Source organism: Pristiophorus japonicus, chromosome 5 (assembly GCF_044704955.1).
Source record: "Pristiophorus japonicus isolate sPriJap1 chromosome 5, sPriJap1.hap1, whole genome shotgun sequence".
Classification (NCBI taxonomy): Eukaryota; Metazoa; Chordata; class Chondrichthyes; family Pristiophoridae; genus Pristiophorus; species Pristiophorus japonicus.
In genome coordinates this window covers 155,959,198-155,981,797 of record NC_091981.1, presented here as the reverse complement: position 1 = coordinate 155,981,797, position 22,600 = coordinate 155,959,198, and positions in this window count along the sequence as shown.

Genomic DNA, 22,600 nt, shown 5'->3' with positions numbered 1-22,600 from the left:
AACCATACTTTTAAAGACAATGGCGGGGGCGGGGGGAAGGGGGGGATGTCCTCATTGAGCCTGTATTGTTACATATTTTTACCATGTATAGACATTAAATTGCTGTTGAAAGTTTACTTTGGGCTCCCTTTATAGACAACAGAGCACCTTTTCATAGTCCCAATGAAGATTCATGATGCAAAATAGGTCGCCAACACGGCTTCTAAATTCTGCAGTTTAGTAGTCCAACTCTTATGTATGGAGCTAAAACAGCATGGTCCTTCAGACTTGCAAACACAGGCCTGTAACAAGAAGGATAAACAGGGGCTGAAAATCCGCAGGTTATAATTCTGACAGTTACTTCGGTCTGAACCCAGCCGACCCCATCCCAGTCTTTTTTGGAGCTCTTCCACTGAACTCCCGCCAGAGTTACAGTGAAAGTTCGGCAGAGTGGCCAGGGAAATTTGCCCCCATTGTGTTCAAATCTTCCAACAATTTGCTTATAAGACAGATAAATATTTAGTTTTTTTAAATGATAAAAAGTGCAAAAATAAAAAAATACAATCCTAAACTGAAAAACAGCATCTTCAGAAGTAAAAAGAAAGAACTCCCATTAACATATCCTCTTACCACTTCCTCAGGAAGTCCAAAAGCACTTAGCAATAAATTAATTACTTTTGAAGTGTGGACACTGTGATTTTTTTAAAATTAAGAACTAATTGGTTTATTAGCAAAGGTTTAACAATCACGCTACACATTACCAGTTCATCCACTAGGCTCACAACTGCACACCTCATCGTGGATGACCTAATTCCAACTGGCTGGGGTTTTAATGAGTTTTGTAAACATCACGTGACTGGCTAAGCCACTCACAATGCCACAGCTCTACAACTATTTTAAGTTGAAATTATAATTCAAGTGCCCCCTTATTAAAGGGCACTAAAACCAACAAATTCAACAAATTCAACTTTTGGCGTTAATGGATCAAATTAAAATTTGGTTGCCGGGGGTGATGATACACTCCCGTCCCTCTGGCACCCACCTCTGGTGGAAGGCCGCGAGTGTACCGGTGGACACCGAGTGCTCCATCTCCAGGGACACCCTGGCTCGAACATAGCCACAGAAGAGAGGCAGGCAGTCGGGCTGCATGACCCTCTCACCTGCCTGCTGCCTGGACCGGTTAATGGCCACTTTGGCCAGGCTCAGGAGTAGTCCTACGAGGATGTCTTCCGACCTGCCCGCTCCCCTCCGCACAGGATGCCCAAAGATCGGATGCGTGGGACTGAAGTGCAACCAGAATTTGAGGAGCAGCCACTTCAAATAATGGAATAGGGGCTGCAACCTTACACATTCAGCGAAAACATGGAACACGGATTCTTCTAGTCCACAGAAATTACAGGCGGCCTGGGAGTCCGTGAACCGACTTAAAAAACGATTGCACAGGACTGCCCCGTGCAGCACCCTCCAGGCCAAGTCCCCAATAAATAAAGGGAGGACTCGTGCATAGAGAGCACTCCATTGGGGACCCCCGCTTCCTCCGTGTAATGTATGTATGCCTGGGTTTACCTGTCACGAGGAGGAGCGTCGGAGGTCATTGGATCATAGACACACACGTACAGCCCTTGTATATAAAGAAAGCTCCATGTTTAATCCTCACTTGGAGAGCTAATAAAGTAGAGTCAGGTTGCACCTGATTGAGTTCACAGTACTAAGCCTATTGACTTATTGCATATGCAACATTTGGCGACGAGGCGCAATACGAACTTTCGCACACAAAAAAAATGAGCACCATTGGAATCCTGGAGCGATTCGTGGAGGGAGAAGACTGGGAGGATTTTACAGATCGCCTCAACCAGTACTTCGTGGCCAACAAGATAGATGAAGACGCTGACGCAGTTAGCGCAAGGCGGTTTTCCTTATGGTTTGTGGTCCAAAAATCTATGGCCTCACAAAGAATCTGCTCTCACCTGCATGTCCAATGGAAAAGACCTATGAGGAATCGTGAGCTCTGATTCGGGACCATCTCAAACCTAAAGAGGGCATCATTATCTCGAGGTATCGCTTTTATAAGCATGTTCATTCTGAGGTTCAGGACGTGGCGGAATTTGTTGCCAACCTGAGACGTCTCGCTGGGCCGTGTAAGTTTGGAACTGCGTTGGAAGACATGCTGCACGACGTCTTTGTAATAGGCATAAACCACGAGATGATCCTGCGGAAGCTGCTGGCTGCAGAGACGCTGGATCTGAGCAGGGCCATCACGATAGCCCAGGCTTGCCTGACCACGGTCGATAGTACAAAGCAGATATCCTCGCAGAGTCGGAACTCCACGGCAAGTACTGTGCACCAGATTGTGTCGTCAGTTGGCAGAGCTGCACCTGGCAGGGCCTACCCAACTGCGTTTGCGAAACCTGTAGCTGCTCGAAGTCCGCCATTGGGCACGAATCCGATTTCATCCTGTTGGCATTGTGAGGGCAATCATCGGCCTCATCAGTGCCGTTTCAGACAGTATATTCATAGAGGCTGTGCGAAAATGGGGCACCTTCAGCGGATGTGTCCGCAGCTCAGCAAGTGTGCTGCGACATACCACGTGGATGATGATGACCGATCCAGAGCGGATCCGGCAATGCAACCCGAGATACCCGAGGAGGATGTGTATAGTGTACATTCGTTCCTGACAAAGAACCAACCGATAATGATTGAAGTAAAGTTGAACGGCGTGCTGGTATCTATGGAATTAGACACGGGTGCGAGTCAGTCAATTATGAGCCAGAGCACTTTTGAAAAGCTGTGGGACACCAAGGCCATGAAACCCAAGCTGCACCCAGTAAATGAAAAATTGCTTACCTACACCAAAGAGCTCATACCAGTGATTGGCAGTGCAGCAGTCAAGTTGTTGTACGATGGGGCGGTTCATGATCTATCGCTATGGATCATTGCAGGAAATGGTCCAACACTGTTCAGCAGGAGTTGGCTCGAAAAAATAAAGTGGAACTGGAACGATATTAAAGCTTTGACATCGGTGGATGGTGCTTCGTGTGCTCAAGTGCTGAGCAAAGTGCTGTTGAACCGGGCATCGGCAACTTCACAGGAGCCAAGGTGCAGCTCCACTTGGACTTGGATGCAAGACCCGTCCATCACAATGCCTGGACAGTCCCATACATGATGAGGGAGAAGGTCAAAATCGAACTGGACAGACTCCAACGTGAAGGGGTCATTTCACCGGTCGAATTTAACGAATGGGCTCGTCCCATTGTTCCTGTGCTGAAGATTGATGGTACTGTCAGGATTTGTGTAGGCGACAAGGGTACGATCAACCGAGTTTCGAAACAGGATCAGTACCCATTACCAAAGGCTGTTTGCGATGTTAGCTGGGGGAAAGTCGTTCACCAAATTGGGCCTGACATCTGCCTATATGACACAGGAGCTTGTCAAATCGTCGAAGAAACTTACGTGCATCAAGATGCATAAAGGGCTGTTCATTTACAACAGGTGTCCTTCTGGAATTCACTCTGCTGCAACCATATTTCAGAGAAACATGGAGAGTTTACTGAAGTCCATCCCTAGAACCGTGGTGTTCCAAGACGACATTCTGGTCACAGGTCATGACACTGCCGAACACCTTCATAACCTGGAAGACATTCTACGTCGTCTGGACAAAGTGGGGCTCAGGCTGAAAGTTCAAAGTGTGTCTTTATGGCACTGGAAGTCAAACTCCAGGGAAGGAAGATTGCTGCAGACGGCATCAGGCCTATGGACTCAAAAACAGAGGCCATCAAAAATGCACCCGGACCCCAAAATGTGACAGAGCTGCATCGTTCCTTGGTCTTTTCAACTACTTCGGTAATTTCTTACTTAAATTGAGCACATTATTAGAGCCACTGCACATGCTGCTCAGAAAAGGTGACAACTGTGTTTGGGGTGTATCTCAAGACAGTGTCTTCGAGAAGGCTAGAAATCTGCTTTGTTCCCAGAAATTACTGGTACATTATGACCCGTGCAAGCGTTTGGTATTGGCCTGTCACATAGGGTTGGTTGCCTACTCCAACAATCTAATGAGTCGGGAAAAGTACAACTCGTTGCATACGTGTCGAGAGGCATGTCCAAAGCAGAAAGAGCCTACTGCATGGTGGAGAAAGAAGCTTTAGTCTGCATTTATATGGGGTTAAAAAGATGCACCAGTATCTGCTTGTGCTTTGTTTCGAGCTTGAAACCAATCACAAGTCACTCATATCTTTGTTTTCAGAGCATAGAGGTATCAATACCAACGCATTTTCCCACATCCAGAGGTGGGTGCTGACATTATCTGCCTATGATTATGTCACTCGCCATAGACCTGGCACTGAGAACTGCAGCGATGCATTGAGCCATTTACCGTTGCCCACGCCAAAGGTGGAAATGCCACAGCCCGCAGATCTACTGTTGGTAATGGATGCCTTTGAGAGTGAAGGATCGCCTGTCACTGTTCATCAAGTTAGGACCTGGACCAGCCAGGATCTGATCTTATCGGTTGTAAAACATTGTGTCCTTAGTGGTGACTGGTCGGCCATTCCCAGGGGAGTGTGTGATGAGACCAAACCTTACAACTGTTGCAAAGATGAACTATCCATTTAATCTGATTGTTTGCTATGGGGTAATCGTGTTGTTATGCCCAAGCAAGGCAGGGAGAGATTTGTATGGGATTTACACAGTATCCATCCTGGTATTGTGAGGATGAAGGCCATTGACAGGTCTCATGTTTGGTGACCTGACATTGACTATGATTTGGAGTCATGCGTGCATCAGTGCAACACTTGCATGCAGTTAAGCAATGCACCAGTAGAATCTGCGGTAAGTCTGTGGTCGTGACCATCCAAACATTGGTCAAGGATCCACATCGACTATGCGGGTCCTTTCCTGGGAAAAATGTTTTTGGTGGTGGTGGATGCGTATTCCACATGGATAGAATGTGTAATCATGTCATCCAGCACATCCTCATCCACCATTGAGAGCTTTCGTGCCATGCTTGCCACTCATGACAGCGTTGTGAGTGACAACGGATCGTGCTTCATGAGTTTGGAGTTTCAAGAGTTTATGAGACTGAAGGGTTAATAGCATTAGTGTGAAATTGCTGTGCTTGAGAAAATGTACTGAAGGACAGGATGAGATAAGCAATTGCGAAAAGGTCACAAGACGCTGAGCAACATGGAAACCAAGTAGGTCAACCACACACCAGATGCTGGCCGAAGATAAGGAAGTGAGCCGGACAAACACGACTGTAAAAACTGTTGTGTAGGGACGATTTGAAATGTCAGAGGATCAGGTCATGTGGAAGCAGTGACATGTGACCTTTGCAGTTTATGACAGCTTATGGGTCTGTGTAACCCCAAATTGATTTGTTGCCTGGTAGAGGGACCTATATACAACTCCCCTGGTACCTTGTATTAATAAACTGTGTGTGTTTTCAACTCTCTAAAGTAGTCCCGGAGTAGATTTATTTCTACCTCGGGGTTTTCCCCCAACAGTTTTGGCGCTGCATGCAGGGTGTACCGGTAAGCCCTCCTGACCAAGACTCGAACGTACGGGGATAAGGTCGGATTTCACGACATCCCAGAAATTGGAACGTCGAACCGGCAGGGGTGAGGCTGCCAGACATCCAACGAACAAGTGAGACGCGGGGAGGCTTGATAACAAGATACAGTGAGTAGAAATTAAGATAAAGTAGAATATAAGTAAGATAAATGGTGTGTAAGAGAAACGAGTGTCCCAGTCACTTCAATTGTCACAAACTATCTCAATCACCTAACTTGAGCCGGAATTAAGAGGGCAAATGCCAAGGATTAAGGTCGAAGGGAACACCAGGAGGACAAAGTGACGGTGGAAACCTATGAGTGACTTTATGATACGCATGAACTGGTGTGAGAGTTGAAGGATAATCCCATCGCAATAAATAAGTGACGGAATAGAAGTAGGCCCGTGTGAAGAGATTCATTCGCGGAGGAAGCGAGGGAAGGTCAGATCACATAATGGCGTTGGGGGAAGATCTTGAATGGGAGCCGGGAGGGTCTCTTAGTAGGTTCAATGCAGATGACCAGAAGGGTTTAATAGATAAAATGATTAAAGACGAGTGGATCCCTCGGCTGTCTCCGAGTAGCAAAAGAATTGGTGGGAGAAACAGAAACAGAAAAAGGCAAAGAAAGCTGGAGTACTTTTAGTATATCAGTTATGTGTGTTACAAAGTAAAACCAAACAATTAGTAGAGAAAAGTAAGGAAACAGAAGCCGAGAATAAGAAATGGAGAGAACGGTATGAACAAACCGGCAAATGGGGGGGATCAGATTATGACCTCCCTCCGACTTATTTTGCCACAGTAGCGGCCTCACCTCCTCCCTTTTATGAGGAAACTGAGATGGAAGGGTCAAATGACGATTCAGTAAATACAGAAAAGGCAACCCCTCTTAAAGTAACCCAGGGCGTACAGGGAGGGAACCCCCGATATCAATACTACACTTTCACCCCCACAGAAAAACAAATGATGAATCAGGATTTGGGGAGTCTACAACCACGGAAGAGAAATGTGGAATTTTGGCAAAAGTTAGAAGAATTGTATGAGACCACAATATGCATGAGCGAGATGTCCATCAAATAGTTTGGGCTGAGTGTCCAAAGGACCGGTGGACAGGGCTAGCACCCCCTCATAGTGATGGCACATGGATACCTGCCATGGGTGCCACAAGGGCACAATGGGACACTGCCAGAACGGGGTTCATCGAGGCTGCACAGGCCTTAATGGGAGCATCCACTCCAAATTGGGGATTGATAATTCAGACCCGCCAGAAAAGGGAGAAAACGCCAATGACTATGGAGAGAGGCTATGGTTCCAATACCAAGAATCCTCGGGACAGGCGGCCCCAAACAGAGATGACCCAGTCTTCGTGAAAATGTTTAAGGACGGCCTTTCGACCGACCATCAAAAGATCTTAAAAATGGGGGTGGTAGTCGCGGACACCTCTGACCAAGCTGTCCAGTGGGCATGCCACATTAACTCTGGGAGAATAAAACAAGAAGCGGCCACGGCTAAGAGTAGTAAGAGTGCGGGACAAGGGGAATGTTGCATACTGTGGCAAGACGGGTCATTTTGTTGCCAACTGTATGGATCCCAAAAGACCAACCGTCCAATGTGACAATTGCGGGAAAAAGGGACATGCCACTGATAAATGTTGGGTCCCCAAGGAGAAAAGAAATAGCCAGTCAGGCCTTAGAGTCGAGGAGATGAACCAACAGCAGCTACTCACAGCGCTGAGGGACCTAGGAAGGGACTGAAGGCCAGTGGCCTCCATGGGGCAGAAAGAGGATCCGTGTATACACATAACAGCGCTGTTAGGGGGCCGACAGTGTGATATGTTAGTGGATACTGGAGCATCGGTATCTATGACAAATATTCCCTTACCCACAACCAAACATGTAGTGCATATAACTGGCGTGGGAAGATCTGCCACCAAAGCCCACCAGAGTGAAAAAATGTTATTGGAGACAGCCGGTATTCTGATCCCAGCACAATTTTATGAATGCCCAAATGCAGAAGGGACCATATTGGGGATCAACCTCCTGGAACAGTTAGGAGCACTAATAGACCCACAGAATAAGAGAATAGTTTGGAGAAATAAGGGAGAATGCAAAATCACGATGTACGGGGAACAGACTAATTTGCACAATCACGCAAAGGTCGGAAGTGTGCAACTTCTCACCCGAGATTGGGATACAGCAGGAGACTATGGCCCATTATGCGAACAAATGAGGGAAGTGTGGGCTCAAATCAAAGCAGGGTTGTGGGCTGGTAAAGACCAAGCCAGTGGTCATTCCTGGGCCCGAACATACTCCTCATAAGCAATACCCCATTAAACCTGAAGCCCAAGAGGTCGTAAAACAAATAGTGCAGGACCTCTTCTGGAGCGGCGTCCTTCAGGAAGCCGAAAGCACTACGAACTCGCCAACCTGGCCCGTAAAGAAACCAGATGGGTCAGACCAATTGACCATAGACTATACGGCATTAAATAAAGTAACTCCCCGCCAGCACCCCATCATAGCAAGCCCAGCAACCATACTTAATGGACTTGTCATGTATTCAACTATCATTGTAATCTATGCATAAGCTGACCTAAGTTGTACACCTTGAGAACATTGACCACAAGTGGGTGAGCTTGTGGGAGACACTCCTAACCTGGACTTTCAGGTATAAAAGGGAAAGCTCCACCCACCTTCATCACTTGAGGGCTTGGTAATAATGGTAACTGATCACAGAGTGACCTTCTCTCAAGTATGGGCCTCGTTTGCATTTATACTGTATAGTCAGGACATATCATTGGCGACGAGAAACTGGGATTTAAACCACATGAGCATGGCCACTAGCAGCACAGAAAAGAGGTACTATGTTGGAGATGATTGGGACGACTTTATTGAGAGACTACAGCAAAGTTTTGTCACGAAGGAATGGTTGGGACAGGATTCAGCCGACAAACGCCTGATGGTTTGTGGATCCAGATCCCTGATGAAGGACCTGATAGCGCTAGAGAAGCTGGCGGACAAGACATTCGAAGAGCTCAGTAAGTTGATCGGGGAACACCTTAAACCGGCGAGCAGCATGCACATGGCGAGACACCGGTTTTACATGCACCGGCGGCGAGAAGGGCAAAGCATTCCTGACTTCGTGGCAGATCTCCGGCGACTGGCGAGCCTATGTAAGTTCACAGATGCATGCAGAGCGGAGATGTTGCGAGACTTTTTTATTAAGGGCATCGAGCAGGCTGGGGTTTTCAGGAAACTGATTAAGACCAAAGACTTGACCTTGGAAGCGGCGGCTCTGATAGCCCAGACATTTATCTCAGGGGAGGAAGAGACCAGAATGATGTATGACAAAAATCTTGGCTCAAATGCGGCAAACGATGAGGGAGTAAACATTGTTAACGCGGCACACAGTTCTCTCGGCAGACAAGGGCAATCGGACATGCCCCAGCATGTAGTTGAACCCAAAGGGGGAATTCAACAGAGACAATGATTAGCTGAATGGCGATTCATGCCATCGCAATGGACAATGCGGCCAGTAATGGAGCCATCAACACCTGTTAATGGTGCGCTCAAGGACAGTTACAGAGAGAGTCAGAGACGATCGACTGGTAATGGACCTTTTGTTTCCAACAATGGTACCTCGAGCTCATGCTGCAGGTGTGGAGGCAAACACCCAGCCAGAGCTTACAGGTATCAGCAATATACCTGCAGAAACTGCAACGTCAGCGGTCACTTGGCACGTATGTGCAGGAAGCCTGCAGCCAGGTTGATGTACGAGGAGGACGGGCCCGATGTAAGCCCTACGAGTCCAAATGAATACTGGGGGAAATCGCTGGAAGCTGAAGTTCAGTGAGTTCATGTGGAGCACACATACAGTTCATATACCAGGATGCCACCGATAGTGATGAAAGTGCCCCTCAATGGCACTCCAGTATTAATGGAGCTAGACACGGGTTCCAGCCAGTCCCTGATGAGTATCAAACAGTTCAAAAGGTTGTGGGTGTCCAAGGCCAGGAGGCCAAAATTATTGCCGATTGACACACAGCTACGGACATATATGAAGGAGATCATTCCAGTGCTAGGCAGCGCCACGGTAGTCGTGACCAACAAAGATTCGGAGAACAGGTTGCCACTCTGGATTGTCCCGTGGGATGGTCTCGCACTACTGGGGAGGAGTTGGCTTGCTGTCATGAACTGGTAAATGGGGCGATCTCAATGCATTTTCTTCTGTGGAGCGAGTATCATGCTCACAGGTCCTGGACAAATTTGACTCATTATTTCAACCCGGCATCAGCACTTTCATGGGGGCCAAGGTAGTGATTCAGATAAACCCGGACGCCAGGCCAGTACACCACAAGGCCAGAGCGGTGCCGTATGTGATGTGGGAAAAGATAGAATGCGAATTGGACCACCTGCTGAGGGAAGGCATCATCTCGACAGTCGAATTCAGTGACTGGGTGAGCCCGATCGTGCCGATGCTCAAGGTTTGGTCAGGATATGTGGCGATTACAAGGCCACCATCAATCTGGTGTCACTCCAAGACCAGTACCCGCTACCGAGAGCAGACGACCTCTTTGCAACGCTATCCGGTGGCAAACATTTTTCAAAATTGGACCTGACCTCAGCTTACATGAGCCAGGAGCTGGTGAGTGAGTCGAGAAGCTAACCACCATCACGACACACAAGGGGTTGTTTGAGAATAACAGATGTCCGTTCGGGATTCGTTCGGCCGCCGCGATCTTTCAGCGAAACATGGAAAACCTCCTCAAGTCGATTCCAAGGACGGTGGTTTTTCAAGACGACATCCTCGTCATGAGTCGCGATACTGAAGAACACCTCCACAACCTGGAGGAGGTGCTACGCAGACTGGACCGGGTAGGGCTGCGACTGAAAAAGGCGAAGTGCGTCTTCTTAGCTCCAGAGGTAGAATTCCTGGGGAGGACGGTAGCAGCAGATGGGATCAGACCTACTGCATCCAAAATGGAAACGATCCAGAGAGCACCCACACCCCATAACACGATGGAGCTGCGTTCATTCTTGGAGCTCCTGAACTATTTTGGTAACTTTCTTCCCAAATTCAGCACGCTGTTAGAGCCGCTACACGTGCTCCTACGCAAAGGTCGCGATTGGGTCTGGGGGGACAGCCAGGAAAGGACTTTTGGTAGAGCACGCAAACTGTTCACTTTATATGACCCGTGTAAGAAACTTGTTCTAATGTGCGATGCGTCGTCCTATGGGGTCGGGTGTGTGTTGCAGCATGTGAATACCAATGGTCAGTTACAGCCGATAACTTATGCCTCCAGAAGTCTGTCCCAGGCAGAAAGGGGCTATGGGATGGTAGAAAAGGAAACGCTAGCATGTATATACGCAGCAAAAAAAAATGCACCAGTACCTGTTTGGCAGGAAATTTGAGCTGGAGACAGATCACAAATCCCTAACATCCCTTTTGAGCTGACAACAAGGCCATTAACGCGAGTGCATCGGCCCGCATACAGAGGTGGGCACTTACGTTAGCCGCCTATGACTACACAATTCGGCACAGACCGGGCACTGAAAACGGCGCTGATGCACTCAGCAGGCTCCCACTAACCACCACTGAGGGGGCAACCGAGCATGATGCTGAGATGGTCATGGCTGTTGAAGCTTTCGAAAGCGAAGGTTCACCTGTGACAGCCCGTCAGATTAAAGTCTGGACAAATAACGACGCGCTACTGTCTTTAGTCAAGAAATGTGTCCTGAATGTGGACTGGGCAGCCACGTACAGGGCATGCCCTGAGAAATTTAAACCGTTTCATAGGTGCAAGGATGAAGTCTCGATTCAGGCCGATTGCTTACTGTGGGGAAACCGAGTAGTCATGCCCCAGATGGGCAGAGAGAGGTGTTTATCAGAGAACTTCACAATGAGCATCCGGGCATTGTCATGATGAAGGTAATTGCCAGGTCACACGTTTGGTGGCCAGGGATAGACGCAGACCTGGAACTTTGTGTTCGCAGGTGCAACACGTGTGCTCAGCTGGGCAACGCACCCAGGGAAGCCCCCCTTAGCCCCTGGTCCTGGCCCGCCAAGCCTTGGTCCCGCATCCATGTGGACTACGCAGGTCCTTTCATGGGAAAAATGTTTTTGCTTGTAGTAGATGCTGACTCCAAATGGATTGAGAGTGCCATTTTAAATTCAAGCACATCCCCTGCCACGGTAGAAAGTCTACGGGCAATGTTCGCCGCCCATGGTCTACCGGATGTCTTGGTCAGCACTGAATTCCAGGACTTCATGGCAGGCAATGGAATCAACCATGTCAGAACGGCACCATTCAAGCCGACCTTAAACAGCCAGGCAGAACGAGCAGTGCAGATAATCAAACAGGGGATGCTCAGAATCCGGGGGGTTTCCCTACAAAGCCGCTTATCACGCCTCCTGTTGGCCATAAATCCCGACCACACTCGCTCACAGGGGTTCCACCCACAGAGCTGCTAATGAAAAGGATGCACAAAACTAGGTTATCCCTTATACACCCTACTATGAAAGAAATTGTTGAGAGCAGGCATCAGTCACAATGTGACTACCATGACAGGAATGTTAGGGCGCGATGTATTGATGTCAATGACCCTGTTTTTCTCCTTAATTACGCTGCGGGGCCCAAATGGCTTGCAGGTGCTGTGATTGCCAAAGAGGGGAATAGGGTTTTGGTAGATAAACTTACCAATGGACAAATCTGCCGCAAACACATGGATCAAACTAAAAGGAGGTACAGCAACCCCATAGAAGAAGCAGAGGAAGAACACGACATAGAGTTTACTCCACCACAGGTGACCGAATACCGGAACCAAGTGGAGGAGAGCCCAGTCACTGTGGGCATTCCGGACAGGCCTGAGGCACCGCAAACAGCAGACACTCAGGCCAGCACCCAACAACCGGAGCCCCAGCTCAGGCGCTCTACAAGGGAGCGTAAACCACCAGAGAGACTTAACCTGTGATCCCAATAAGACGTTGGGGTGGAGATGATGTCATGTATTCAACTATCATTGTAACCCATGTGTAAGCTGACCTAAGTTGTACACCTTGAGAACATTGACCACAAGGGGGTGAGCTTGTGGGAGACACTCCTAACCTGGACTTTCAGATACAAAAGGGGAAGCTCCACCCACCTTCATCACTTGAGGTCTTGGTAATAAAGGTAACTGGTCACAGAGTGACCTTCTCTCAAGTATGGGCCTCGTGTGCATTTATACTGTATAGTAAGGACATATCAGGACTGAAACCAGAACATAAAATATTCACGGTCTTAGATATAGCTAATGGACTTTGATCCATGTCATTAGCCCAAGAGTCCCAAGATAAATTCTCATTCATAGTAGGAGATAGGCAGTACACTTGGACATAAGTGCCCCAGGGTTTTCACAATAGTCCGGTCATATTTCACCGAACTATGAGTCAAGCCTTGGAGACCGTAGATTTAGCCCCCTACCGAAGTACCATCCTCTAATATGTGGACGATCTGTTGATTGCCTTGGAGGACGAGAGAGGACATATGGGGGCTCTAATCTCTAATAGAAACCCTAGAAGCCTTAAAGAAAGCGGGATTTAAGGTAAACCCCAAGAAAGCTCAGATCGGATTGAAGGAGGTATCATACTTGGGACACCAACTGTCGCAGGGGACAAAAACAATGCCCCACGACAGAAAGGAAGCAATTCGCATTATGCCCCGACCGAAAATGGTCCAAGGAGTGCGTAAAGTATTAGGACTCTTTAACTACTGTAGGAACTTTATAGGCAACCTCGCGGCAATCGCGGAACCCATACAGAGACTAGTTAAGGGAGGAAAACCAGCTCTAGAAAGTGAGGAGTGGGGCCCGGAACAAGAAACAGCCAGATAAAGGAAGCCCTGATGTCAGCACCAGGCCTAGGACTGACAAACATGAATGCACCGTTTCACATTCATTGTGAAAACGAGGGCGGGTTTTACGGAGCAGTAGTTACTCAAATGCATGGTGACCGAGCCCACCCAGTGGCTTACTATTCCACCCAACAGTCGCCTGTGGCAGGAGGTCTGTCAAGATGTGTAGCAGCCTTGGACTGCGTAACATGGGCGGTGAAAGTTAGTGAGCCAGTAGTAATGACAGGGGGGGTTATACTACATACCAAGCATACCTTGGTGGAAATGCTCAACACTGGGAAATTGCACTCTGTGTCTAATGTCCACCGGGCCAAATGGGAAACAGTATTACTTCCCTTAGATGGGTCCGTAAAAATTGTTCGAGACACGGGGAGAACCCGGCAGAGGGCCTTTTATCCGTGGGTGAGCCTCATGAGTGCCAGGCACAGGAATGGGAGGACTCACCGGGACACATAAGTGAGATTCCCCTTGAAAACCCCGAGCTGATCCTGTACATGGATGGGTCCCGGAAATATATTCAGGGGACCCCGCATACGGGATGGGTGGTAGTAGACGAAGCGCTAAACACTGTCCAAAAGGGAAGGTTAGACGGAGGACTGTGGGCCCAAGTAGCTGAACTCACTGCCCTGACTGAGGCCCTCCAACTGGCCGAAGGCCGGCGGGCAAATATATATACGGATAGCCGCTATGCCTTCGGGGTCATCCATGACTACATGACTGCCTGGGCAAGGAGAGGGTTTCTCACTTCGGGCGGGGAGTCTATCAAACATGAGGGCCGAATCAGATTACTATTAGACGCCGCCAGTAAACCTGCAGGGGCAGCAGTGATCAAGGTTAAGGGTCACCAGAATGTAGTAAACAATGTCCAACGGGACAATGAAGCAGCGGATAAAGCGGCACAGGAAGCAGGTGTATCCTTAGAAGTATAGGAAGAAGCTGTATGTAGTATCATTACCAGGGAAGATATAAACATTATGAGATTACATGCCAATGTAAGTGATAAAGAAAAGAAAGATTGGGGCACAAAAGGAGGGAGCCAGGGTGCCGACTTCGTATGGAGGAAAGATGGGAAGGTGATAGCCCCGGCTTGTATTAGACAAATGCTCTTGGAACTACACCACGGCATCAGTCATGTCAGATGGAACGTCATGATAACAAACATAACTGGGGATTGGTGGTGGCCAGGAATGGGACGGGACGTAGCTAAGTACTGTCAGCAATGTGTCACATGTGCCCAGCACAAACCAGGAAAGGCCATTAAGATTAGAATGGCTCACCAACCATGACCAAGGGGGCCATGGGAATGTATACAGATAGACTTCACGGGACCTTTACCATCCTCAAGGAGCATGAAATACCGTCTAGTAATAATGGATCAGTTTACGCGATGGGTAGAAGCGTTCGCCATACGAAACTGCACCGCAATAATGGTGGCCCGAATATTGGCAGAGGAAGTAATCCCACATTGGGGCGTCCCTATCCAAATTGATTCCGACCAGGGAACGCATTTTACCGGACAAATAATGACGGAGGTGTGTGCTATGTTGGGTATTAGACAGAAGTTTCATATCCCCTACCACCCGCAAAGCTCTACCCACAATCTTGATGAGACAAAGGGCATTTCCTAACCGAGTGACGGGATTAACTCCATATGAGTTGATGACAGGCAGGGGGATGCGCCTGTCGGAAGGAATCATAACTGAGGGATCGGATTAGAAAGTACGTCTTGGAACTGAGTAAGCAACTTAAGGAATTGAGGAAGGAAGCGAGGGAACGGCAAGCAGGCAGGGACGAACAAAAGGAATTGGAGGACCAGGGGAGGTCCCACAGGTAGGCGTGAAGGTAATGGTAAAATGTCTGCCAGGACGAACGGGGTTTGCTCCCTGTCGGTCTGGCCCATTTGAAGTCCTAATTAGCGGAGATACGTGTTCCTGCATAGATATGGGTGGGGTTGGTCGATGGAAACATTGGTCTCAGCTCAAAGAATATGAATCCAACAACCCCAGCACAAGCGAACAAAACAAATAACCCTGCCTTCATACACATTCTAGGAAACTGAAGGCGGACGCATCAGCAGAAAATGCCGTAAGAAATAAATACGATCCAAGATGAATGTGTTACGCGATATTACGTGCAGTTTGCTTTTTTATGTAATTGTAATATGTAGCCGAGGGAGGACTCAGGCCAGAGTGCCCCCACGGACCAAGAGAGAGTTACATGTCAACACCTTTTTATACATGTCACACACCTATGCCAAGAAAGCCAATGTTGCCAGCTGTTGGGTCTGTGCCCATGTCCCCACACACTCGGAGGAAGGAATCCCCCTGCAATCAATCCCATTTAGTGATAATGAGATGGCCAGCTGGATGTTTAGAGTTAGAACAGGATCCACATGCGTTGGCTCTTATACCATAGAGGCAGACGGCAGCACCATAATAAAACTTAAAAGTCAAGGGTATAATCCAGAACAGTGTAGTGGGTGGAGACGGTCAACCTTTAACGATTCCTATCTACCACCGTTCCTGAGAACAAGGTGTAAGAAGGGACAGGGAGGGGGCTGTGTCTTACAAGGCAGGGACGACCGGAAGATCCTATTGTGGGGTACAGTAACTGCACATATAGACTTACCTTACCTGCCGAAGAGGGTAGGGTGACACTCCCGTCATTAAACGGAAATGGTGACTTTTCGGTCCAATGGGACCTCCCAGTGATAAATAAGTATACGCCCTACAACGGGATTCATTTTGTGTGCGGTCACAGGGACTACCCCTGGTTGCCCCGAGAATGGACGGGTTCTTGTTATCTGGCTTATATCATACCCTATATGTATCACCTGGGTTCTCTGAAAGACCTCCACCGGAGAGCCAGATGAGCCATCACGGAGACTGAAAGATTCTGGGCCATTGCATTTCCCTGGTATGGAGCGGGTAAAATGGCAAGGGAATCCATTAACATGGCTTCCATCCTGGAACAGGTGGCCAATGATACAGCCGAAGCCCTAGTTAAGGTTAATGCAGAGATGGTAGCCCTCTGCACAGTAGCTCTGCATAATCGGATGGTCCTTGACTATGTGTTGGCAGAAAAAGGGGGAACCTGTGCCCTCATCGGGGCCGAATGTTGTACATACATCCCCGATAGCTCGGAAGAAATTACCAATCTGGCAGAGCATATCCAAGAAGAGGTTAAAAAGCTTAAGCAACCACCAGCCTCCACCTTGTGAGACTGGTTCTCAGGGTGGGAACGTCACCAATCCAAGGTCTGGTTACCTTTGTGGTGGTGGTAATAATGCTGTATTGCCTATGTATGTTACTTAAATGTTGTATAAGTAAAGCACTGTAATCTTTACTATTGAGCAGACCTGTAACCCGAGCAGACCTGTAACCCAACCACCCTCAAACTACGAGAACCTAGCGGTGTCTCAGAAGGTGGCGTACACACGCCCAAAACATCTATATAATGAGGTCTTACGAGCAGCAGAATGAGGTGCGACAGGAGATGGGAACCTGGACCCCGGAGTGGAGACCCCGGGGCTCAGGAACTGGCACATCACATCACCAATTTCTGCATAAAGACCGGGTATACATTGGCCTAGAATTATGTGTATGAAAAATTTTGGCCAAATGAGGGATTGAAGAGTTAATAGCGTTAGTGCGAAATTGCTGTGCTTGAGAAAATGTACTGAAGGACAGGATGAGATAAGCAATTGCGAAAAGGTCACAAGACGCTGAGCAACATGGAAACCAAGTAGGTCGACCACACACCAGACGCTGGAAGATAAGGAAGTGAGCCAGACAAACAGGACTGTAAAAACTGTTGTGTAGGGACTTTTTGAAATGTCAGAGGATCAGACATGTGGAAGCAGTGACATGTGACCTTTGCGGTTTACGACTTTAAATATGCTATATGTGTAACCCCAAATTGAGTTGTTGCCTGGTTGAGGGACCTACATTCAACTCCCCTGGTACATTGTATTAATAAACTGTGTGTGTTTTCAACTCTCTAACGTAGTCTCGGTGTAGATTTATTTCTACCTCAGGGCTTTCCCCCAACAAGACTCATTGGTATCAAGCACATAAGGTCAGCACCATTCAAACCTGCGTCCAATGGTCAAGCAGAGTGGGCCGTCCAAACAATCAAGCAGAGCCTGAAATGTGTAACTCACGGTTCTTTGCAGACTCGCTTGTCACGCATATTGCTTAGTTACAGGACGAAACCCCACAAGCTTACTGGGGTCCCCCTGCTGAACTGTTGATGAAGAGAGGTCTCAAGACCAGGCTCTCGCTTGTTCACCCTGATCTTAGCGATCACGTCGAAAACAGACATCAACATCAGCAGTGGCATCATGATCGCACTCTATTAATGATCCTGTATGTGCTAAATTATGGTAAAGGCACCGAGTGGGTTACGGCCAAGGAGGGTAACAGGGTGCTTATTGTCAGGCTCACTAATGGGCAAACATGCAGCAGGCACATTGATCAGACGAAATTGTGGCACACAGACAAACCAGAACAGCTTGAAGAAGACATCATCAATGACCAACCAATTCATATTCAGCCATCAGAAGACCCTGCTGTTGTCAATGAATCTGGACCTTCAATCCCTGACATGGACACTGTCACTCCATTAGATTGGCTACCCAGCCTCAAGTCATGAATGACTCGGAGAGCTCACCCAGATCTGAAACGATCAACTAGGGAGCAGAAAGCCCTGGACCATCTCAATTTGTAAATCGGACTGATACCAAGATCTTTAGGGGGAATGATGTAATGTATGTATCCCTGGGTTTACCTGCCACCAGGGGAGCGACCGTCGGAGGTCATTAGGCCACAGACACAAACGTGCAGATCGCACCTGATTGAGTTCACGGTACTAAGTCTATTGAGTTATTGTATACACAACACTCCGGATGGCAAGCTGGTACACCATGGCGTGTCCGGATGGCAGACGAGTATGGCAAAGTGGAGAGTGTGCAAGTGCAGCCGTACAGGAATTCCCTCCCTGCAGAACTGAAAGACACGGAGGGGCTTTCTCAGATGAGGTTCATTTTGTGAGGTGCCGGTTCCCGAGGGAGGTTTCGGGCATGGCGCCAATGAGGAATTCCGTCCGGACAGGGGTCAGTTCAGACGGGATCGCCTCACGTGTATGAGCCTCCTCGACACATCTAACGGAGTCGGGGCCCAACGCTGTTTTTAGCGACTCGATGGCATTGGCCACTCGCCGGACGTCGGCCCAGGTTAGGTGCCGTGACAGTGTTATTACATCGGAAAATAAATTGCGCAGGTATTATTAATAATGCTGCATAAATCATTCAAATCCTGATTGTTGCACTGCTGCTTTCAACATTGTAACATTGCACAAAAAAAATTAGAATTATTCAAAACATTGGATATCAGTGAAGCATAGAGTCACATGTTAAAAACTGATGACCATTTGCCCAGTTAATGTATTCCATAGATTCATTAGACCTACATGTCCTAATCAAAAATGAATTAGCAGGCACAGATGTTTCAGGCATCATTTGTCAGCTGGAACTCGTGTTCATCAGTATGCTGTCTCTGTGTACTCCTAAAAAGCAGTAGAAGTCAATTTGAAAATTACCATAATATTGTAAAACAAACTGTAATGTCTTTTAAATTGGATGCCAACAGAAAATGAATGATGGTATATTTAAAATTTAATTATGGAAGACCTTTTCTCTATCCCGTACCCTTAATGCCATTGTTGTTTAGTCTTAACATTGTCTGCAGTCTCTTTGTTTTTTTTGTTTTCAATGTGCATTTAAAGCAATTCTTCTGAATAAGTATTGGTACAAATATAGGACTGCTAGATTGCAAGTAACAATGTAATATAATAAAGTCAAAGGGGAAAATAAGGTGATGATAATAATAATACAACAACTTGTATTTATAGAGCACCTTTAACGTAGTGAAAAGTCCCAAGGTGCTTCACAGAAGTATTCTGAGTCAAAAGATTTGATACCAAACCACATAAGGAGAAATTAGTGCAGGTGACTAAAAGCTTGGTTAAAGAGGTAGGTTTTAAGAAGCATCTTGAAGGAGGAAAGAGAGGTAGAGAGATGGAGAGGTTTAGGCAGAGAATTCCAGAGCTTAGGGTCTAAGCAACAAAAGGCACAACCACCAATGGTTGAGCGATTTTAATCAGGGATGCTCAAGACGGCAGAATTAGAGGAACGCGGACATTTTGGGAGTTGTGGGGCTGTAGGAAATTACAGAGATAGGGACCGAGGCCATGGAGGGATTTGAAAACAAGGATGAGAATTTTGACATTGAAGCGTTGCTTAACCGGGAGCCAATGTAAGTCAGCGAGCACAGGGGTGATGTGTGAGCAGGACTTGGTATGAGTTAGGACATGGACAGCCGAGTTTTGGATCACCTCTAGTTTACGTAGGGTAGAATGTGGGAGGCCAGCCAGGAGTGCATTGGAATAGTCAAGTCAAGAGGAACAAAGGCATGGATGACGGCTTCAGCAGTGGATGAGCTGAGGCAAAGGTGGAGACGGGTGATGTTACGGAGGTGGAAATAGGTGGTCTTAGTTATGCTGCAGATATGTGGTTGGAAGCTCATTTCAGGTCAAATATGACACCAAGGTTGCGAACAGTCGGTTTCAGCCTCAAGCAGAAGTTGGGGAGAGGGATGAAGTCAGTGGTGAGGGAATGTAGTTTGTGGCGGGGACCAAAGACAATGGCTTCTGTCTTCCCAATATTCAATTGGAGAAAATTTCTGCTCATCCAGAACTGGAAGTCGGAAAAGCAGTCTGACAATTTGGAGACCGAGGAGAGGTCGAGAGAATTGGTAGTGAGGTAGAGCTGGGTGTCATCAGTGTGCATGTGGAAACTGATGCTGTGTTTTCAGATGATGTCACCAAGTGATGAGTGAGATGATTCCGATCAATTCTGTGACTTTTCTGTACAAATCCACCTAAATCTGGATGATGAAGAAGTGATCTGGCAAGGCAAATGGTGCTGGCTAATCTATTGCGAATATCCTATCCAAAAATATAACTACTCCAATCTTTTTTGCCGACCTCACCATAATCCAGATTTGCCCCATATGAGATAGCCCGCTGCATGTAGGTGAAGATGAAGGGTTGTGGCTTAGTAGTCCCCTCTAGTTTCCTGTGTTTGCACTGAGTTCCCAGCCCCAGAATGCACTTCCAGTATAAAACGGGAATATTGTCGCCAGTTCGATGTTACAGAGGCAGCAAAGGATTGTGAAGGACAGATGTCACTGAATACAGCATTCCTGCAGCTCTGACCAGATGTGACTTACATTATATTACAACACTGAATTTTCAAGGTAGTTGCAGTTATTTGCAGGGAATTTAAAGACAGCGTAACCTTGACCAGGAATCTTCTCAGAGTTGCTCTTGCTTCACTGCCGTAACTTTACGAGGTGTGAGGAAGAAACCCTGTTTACTCTTGTAAATTGAGTTTTCAATACATCTCTGGCTAAGTTGTATTGTCAGAGTGGGAACAGCTCTGAGGAAATTCCTAGCATTGGTTAAAAATAGTCGAGTTTTTCTCTCTTGGAATTCCATTATTCCTATGCTTTGAGGAAGAGGATGATGAGCATATGGAGGAGAGGAAGAGGGAAGCCCTAATAATCTAGCTTCATGTACGCAGGCATCACATGAAAAGTAACTACCAATGACAGAGGACCAAGTCTCGGGTGACCAAGTCAATCCGCCGTGCACAACTGCATTAAACAGGTAATGGATGCCCTGTACAGGCAGACCACCGACTCTATATCTTTTGCAATGGACCCAGCAAACAGTGACACCACGTGGCATTAAAGGCCTGTCTGAACACACCCTAAATGTCACCCTAAATGGGCAGGGGTTTCATTTTGTGAATGTGCATGTAAGGGTTAACTTCAAACCACTACTCAAAGTCCGTTAGCCTTAAAGTAAATGCAGTTTATTATACAAGTCAACAGGGGAGCCACTCTTCCTTAAAAGAATGCTCACTGAGGACCCGGAGACGTAGTCCTTTATACAGTTTCAGATTAAGTCATTGCATAATTACGCAAGTTACAATTAATATATGATGATTGATTAATACATGATTGATTAGTACAGCGTTGGCCAATCTGGTGTCTACATGCCTTAAATGGTAATTTCCGATATATGCCTTAAATGGTAATTCCGGATACAGGTTATTATGGTTCATTCTATTCTATCATTATCTTGTTATTCAGTTTCATGTCTGCTTGTTCAACTTGTTATCTGTCTGTTCTTGCCTCCCAAGGACTTTGGTCGATGAATGAAAGGCTTGCTGGGCCTATGGAATGTTCCCGCACTTACCAATTCGTAATATTCCCCTCTTCAGCCCTTCTTGTTGGTCCCTGATTATGTCTAAATAATCAGCCGACCACATATACATTTTGAGCCATCTGCCGATGATGGTGATCAAATCCATTCCCTTTGGATTGCTTGTAGTTCCGTCTTTTACCGGAGTCCTTACATGCTACCCTTGACCACTTCCCTGGGATTATTCGCAAGCTATATATATTTGTTTTTGTACATTCAGAGCATGGGCTCTGGGGTCTAAGTTGTTTTCCTAACGCGTTACAAAGTCATTCGCCTCTCTATTACACTTACGTTTCATAGTTAACAAGGCTGTTTGCTGTTCAGCTAGAACCATGCGGTTGTACATCCTTTGGATCTTACATATCAGATAATTGGATTACAATACATATCCCCACCACTACCATTATTATCACAATCGGGTGCCACATTAATTTGAGGACCATGTAGGCCTTAGGTGACCAGCCCTTAAAAATGTTCCACCAGTGGTGAACTGTGAGGTCACTTAGTTCCTCCATCACTTGAATAAGTTCTTGTCTTGTGTAACTCATTACGACCTTTTGCCTGAGTAACTGTTCCCTTTCTTCTCCCAGGTACTTGGTCACCTGAATGTGTTTTCTCAAAAAGGCCATTAACTTTCTTAAGTCCACTACCGGGGATAGTACTGATAGTCCTCTGGTGGTTCTATGTTGCGCAATATTCTTCCATTGTCCTATTTGGTAAGACTTGGTCGTTTTAATGTCGAAGGTGACATATATTTACCGGAGGTTCCAATCGATCCGCGTTCAAGTATACCATGTGGGTACTGGTTACAGATATATAATTTTGTCCGATTTCATGTATTATGGTATCATTTAAGGGTT